Below are 6,055 nucleotides of genomic sequence, written 5' to 3'. Positions count from 1 at the left end.
GAACTAGTCACTGCAGAGCTCCTTACTTCAATAGAATCACTTCGTTTTTATTTTATTTTTATGGGAAGGGGTACATGTTTGGGGTGTAAGCAAGTTAATAGGGTTCGACTGATTCAAAGTTGTAAACAAGTCGGAAATCTTGCAAAAGGCCCCTCATAATTTAAGCGCAACACTCTCGACGAATTCCAATTAAGTGTGAGAAAAATCTCTAGCTGAGGGTCTCCATAAATGAGCCAAAATAAAAATCTCAATTTCTCAAGTACGCATTTGTGGTGACAATATATAGCGAAAGGTTAAGTGGGGGGGGGGTACATTTATGGAATGCAGTCAATTTTATTGCTTGTTTTGACGGTGAGGCATAATTAAAAGAACATGTGAGGGATGGGAGTAGTGAACAAATTTAAGACTAAACTTTAAAAAAAATCCCAATTATCACGATAGGGGGACATACTGTATATGTACCACAATAGGTTAAATAGCTGATGGCAGTTGCTGTAAATTCTGTTCGACTGGTCAGACATTGCGGGGGGAAAAAAAAGGAAAAATGTTCAGTTTCCTTAGTATTACAGGTGGTTTTCAAGATATTTGTGGAATGCTCCCTCTAAGGCTCAACATTGCTGCTCAGATGATGACATTAATTAATGAGCCATTTGATGATATTAAAGGATCATTTCTCACACAGTAAAGAGTATAAAATGGTCAATGTTATTACAGGTGCATTAATTGATTGCAACACTTGGTCCTAACTGTCCAAAAATGTGAAACTGCACAGCCGGGGAAACAAAAGAAAGTACGTCGCAGTGGGCTAATGTAACATGACACCAATAGCTCTCACAACTCTACAAGGACGTCTTTAATGGTTAAAGGCTAGGAAATTTTTAGAGGGAGGACCAATTTAATAGGTTTCACTGGTTCACTGTTACTCACGTGACACGGTATTTGTAATTTACTGCCACTGTACAGTGTAAATCCTGTATGTAAATATACGTAATGTATAGCACAGTTTCATGCAGTGGTAGCATAACACACGTAACATGTATATTGCGGCCGCGTCGCCGCGCTGTTTAGGTGGAAGGCACAGGTTGCTTTATTGTGGGTCCCGATGCCAAAAGCAGTCAGGGAAAAACGGACAGAGAATTGCATGCAGGAAAAGTGTACTTGAGCTGGTGCTACGTACGTGGACTGGGTCTCCAAAAACGATCTACTGGAACAGAGATCGGGGATCGACAAAATGACCAATGCTACCTTCGCGGAGCATTTACTGGCATGGCAGATCATATGAGAAGTTAGGCAGCAAATTATGCTAATGACTAATGTTATATATTTACTATTTAGGCTACAGTATACTGTTTCCCGGCCGAAGTGTTTGGTCTACTGTAGGCTTCCTTGTTATATTGTTCAATAGATCATGCTAGCTAGGCCTACTACTACTAGTACTACAAACTAAGGCAACTAATACACCGAGAGGCATAGGCTAGTACAGTAGTAGTATAGTCAGTTTTGCGAAGTTTGGAACACTGCGAAGTTCGGACACCCCTAAGAAATACACAATTTCAGGATGAGACAACCTACTGTACAGCAAGAGCCAATTGCACGAAAAACTACGAAGCTACAGTTATTTTCTCTCCAAAATGACCCAACCATATCAAGTATAGTTTCAGGTGATTTATACCATGAGATATAGTTTTGGGGTGTTTTAAGGCTTAGGTGTCCGAACTTCGCAGTGTCCATGCTACTGCAGTGCAGACTGCTGTACAAACTGTAGCCTAGCCTAGGGCGAACATTTCATGAAGTGTTATTTATGCTTTTCTACATACATTCGCCTACTAAGCATGATCAGTATGGAAGTTTGCGGTATCATGTGTTTGGTTTATGATTCGGTAGCTTTGCAAATATGAATAGGATTTAGCCTACATTATTGTAATATGGATTTGGTAGGGAGATCTCCCCACAAGAAAATTAAACTCGAAAGAAATGCAACTTCTCATGAGCGGAACAATAGCAAAAGTAGGACTACTGTAGCCTAGCTCGGCCCAGATTTATAAAATTATGCACCATCGAGGACCTACCTCAATTTGGTGGTTATTCCTGTCAAGAGCATTTTTGATATGGGCATATTTATTTTGTAACTGTAAGTCTAGTATGCAATGAGGTACGTGAGGGACAGGGGCCTCTACGCAATAAAGTAACTGTTTTCATTTCCTACTCTAGTTTACCAGCACAATTATAGGGTTCTTAGCAACAAATAAATTAGTCTGACAACTTGAAAATTTACTGCATATTTGCATGCATGGTCATTCTCAGTTATAGACTACTAATTTGTGTAGCCATTTCAGTTTTGTCTTTTTTTTGTCTGAGAATGGGTTCTTAAGTGGTGAAATAACCTCGAATCTGCTGAGCAACTCCAAGATGAATTAAGTTACTAACGCATTGGGTTCTTCTACTTTTTTAAGTCTAATATGCATAGGCTAGGGTATTTACTTTGCTTCACTTGTTTGTCATCCGCATAGCCACTTTAGCTGTGGATGACTCTCCACTTGCAAAGAAAAAATGTACGCATTAATTTAAACTCTTTCTATCCCAAATTAGAGTATTGCCTATAATACTACCAACTTGGTATAGTAACTTAAAAAACGGTAGCAGCTTTTCCTGGTAACTGTAGTGTAAAGTGATATAACTAAGTTTTCCAAATTAATTCTCAGAAAGAAGCTACACTAGCTCTACAGGCTCCTTTGTTGAATTAGTGAAGGATAGTAGGTACTGTTCACATATTTATGCATTCATAACATGATAGTTTGCTATCATCGTTGTTTAATCATAAAATCAAGGACAACATAAACAAATCAATGCCACCAATAATTGTGAATGTCACCATTTTATGTTCGACAAAATTTATCACATTTAATTTAAAGGATACAGCATGCATCGCACATTGACGCACACATTGTAGTTGTAATAACGCACCAAATATGCGCTTCATCGGACATGATGCACCATTCCGGGGGTCGTTGAGTCCGTCTTACAATAATTGATAATTTCATCATGATATAGAAATTAAAGACATTTGCCAAAATATAACAACATCATAGGCTTCATAGCTCTACACATAATCTGATCATGCAGTTCTAAAAATTATACAAAATGAAAATGATACTACTGATTTGTGAGAGAACTAGAATGGTCGCCCATAATATACCATATCATGTTTCTATAGTATCTTTTAAACACTTCATTGTTTAGGGCACACCTGTAGAATATTCCGTAATTTTTAGTCTTGGAAATAAGTAAAGCCTAGCTATATTTTTGAAAGCAATTATGCATCCCTGAACATGATGAAATTTGGTGACATATTAGTGTATGAGCAAGCCTACTGGGACATTGCCATTGTAACATCAAACGTTATGACATTTAGTGTATGTAAGGTATTAGTAAATGAGTTATAATACTGCAGGTGTATACTACTAACATAGAAATAAGAAATATAATAGAAATTGTTGCACATCACTAGTTTAGGTTTGCACTAATTAGTAAATGAACCATTCTTGAATACTTGCAGAGTTGACACTATACATACTGTAAATCATAAAGCAGACGTGATGAATTTATGCTGCCAATAGCAAAGTTCTGTAACCTGAAGTGTAATTACTGTTCTGTGTTTGCAAAATTGATTTGAATTGTTGACTATTTAGTGAAGGGCAAAATGTGGTATTCAGTAATTTATGTTGGAAGTTATATAATTCACTATGTCAGGGATGTGCTCACACTGGGCAGCTGCGCCCAGCAGTTCTGAATGCCGCCCTGCACAAACAGTATTTAACCTTTTTTGCCCAGCACTTTTTGATGATAATTTAATAAATTTTACCATAACCAAAATCTGGGAGAATATATGGCACAGAATTGGAATGTAGCACCACCTAAGCATATTTCAAGTGCAAAATTTGTCCATTGGGGGGGGGGGTGGCCCATGCATGAGATCCCTCTCCCAGGGTGTGGATCACACTACCGCCCAATCTGCCTGGCACTCAAATATTCATGAGCACTTCCCTGCTTATGTGTACAATATGCATTCTGATATATTATTAACTTTGCACATCCCAGTATGATTTGTCTTTTTCAGTTGAAGGTGTGTGCCCAATTAAGAAACTCGAGCGGTTGGTATCCAAACTGATCCACCAGAAAAGATAACACCAGTTCCTCAACAAAAGGCTATGCCCAACAGAGGCTGATGCAGCAATGCACTCCAGCAGCTGTACCCCACTGGAGACTGGTAATTTTTTGATGTACATACTGTAACCATTCCATGCTGTAAATAAGTCTACATTTTAACTAGGTCTGCAGTCTACTACTGTAGGACTGTATATGATTAACCGGATTTAGGACATTGGACACATTTATTCATTTATTGTATTATGTTATATTAATGACATAGACATATAGTGCTAAATATGGTGCTAATACAGCCACTAGAGGTCTGTAAATGTGAGGGACCCAAAAATGTTCAAACCCCACAAGTTAATGATAACAGTACCTGTAGTATTTTTCCTTATCTCTGAAAAATAAAGACATTTACCAATCTTGTAAAATGTGCTACCTACCTGTCTGAAGCAGTTTGTGTTCAAAAATTGCACATTTATTCTTTTCTTATGTTTTCTTTATATGTTTCATGATGATGTGGCATCATTCGTACATACAGTACTTGCACTGCTTAAGGATAGTTACTCTTAACTGCTTATACTGTAGTTGTCATCTGATCAGGTTGTCATGTGCATATAGTTTCATATCAGCAAAGACATTGACATTTTTGGCAAATTTTGAGTGTGAGCTACATTTCTAGTTTAACATGTTAGGGGCATCATTAAGGGGTCTACTTTCACCCAGATTTGAACAATAATTTTTAGTTATTACAATGAGTGCAAGGTACAATCTCAGTGAATAAACAAACATAACATTTATGCTGGCTCCAACCCAGTTACCTTGGCTATGAGCCTGAATGTCTCTTTTGCAATTAAAATCAAATAAATCATATCTTGGAAAATCATTTGTCTTTTTTTCCATTTTCATTTCACATCACAGATGTACAGAACATCCTTTAGAGGAACAGTACAGCACAGCATAGCGTTATGGCATGATGTCCGGCTAGTCATATAATCCCCGTAGGAGTAGGAAAACCCAGATACCACAGTGAGGGGGAAGTAATTATTTCAACCAGTTTTCTAGGCACCGAGGCTGAGGACTATACTTAAAGAAGCAGACGGGTCTGATAGAACACCACTATTACTAATTAACAACCGGGCGGAGTTTGAAGGAACTGCCTATGCTTAGTATCCAGTACAGTTACACCCTTCCTTGCATCTGTACGAGTTTACATAATTAATATCAGACTAGTGTAAAACGGCCAGCTGGGACTTCAATATAACACAACTGAATATCAGCACGCTGAGGTCACTCTATTGAAGTTGAGCAGACTAAAGGACAGCCTACCTACGTTCAGTTCACTGAGGGTCAGCCAACTGAGCTTCAGCTTACTGAGGTTCAGCGTACTGAGGGACAGCCAACTGAGCTTCAGCTTACTGAGGTTCAGCATACTGCACGTTCAGCGTACTGAGGTTCAGCCGACAGATTCAGCCAACTGAGGTTCAGCATACTGAGGTTCGGCCGACTGAGATTCAGCGTACTGAGGGACAGCCAACTGAGGTTCAGCGTACTGAGGGACAGCCGACTGAGGTTCTGCCGACGCAGGGTCAGGCTACTGAGGTTCTGCCGACGCAGGGTCAGGTTACTGAGATTCTTCGAACTGGGCTCAGCGCACGGAATATCAGCCTAACGATGAACAGTACATAATCATACACTTTATTGCTTTGTAAATTCATATATTCCAAAGTTGCGTTAAATACAAGTAAGATTAACTGGACCATCGTTTGTTTCTGTACTTTCTAGCCTTTTGTCTAGTAGGAGAGTTCACATGTCCATTTCCTGTCAAAAGCAAATTAACCTATCCCTTAGGACTCAACGTGGGCAGACGTTACATCTCTATAGGGGATTGAATCCTTAGGTA

General features: G+C 38.8%; 1 protein-coding gene across 3 annotated transcripts in view; it reads right to left on the bottom strand.

Annotated features, from left to right (window-relative positions):
- The window catches only part of LOC139960027 (kinesin-like protein KIF19), an 82,406-nt gene that overhangs the window by 14,432 nt on the left and 61,919 nt on the right, over positions 1 to 6,055 (bottom strand). The gene's annotated exons all lie outside the window — the stretch shown is intronic.

This window comes from Apostichopus japonicus, chromosome 19, assembly GCF_037975245.1.
Source record: "Apostichopus japonicus isolate 1M-3 chromosome 19, ASM3797524v1, whole genome shotgun sequence".
Taxonomy (NCBI): domain Eukaryota; kingdom Metazoa; phylum Echinodermata; class Holothuroidea; order Aspidochirotida; family Stichopodidae; genus Apostichopus; species Apostichopus japonicus.
The sequence above is the reverse complement of the archived record's forward strand: the minus strand, read 5'-3'. Positions and strand labels throughout refer to the sequence as shown.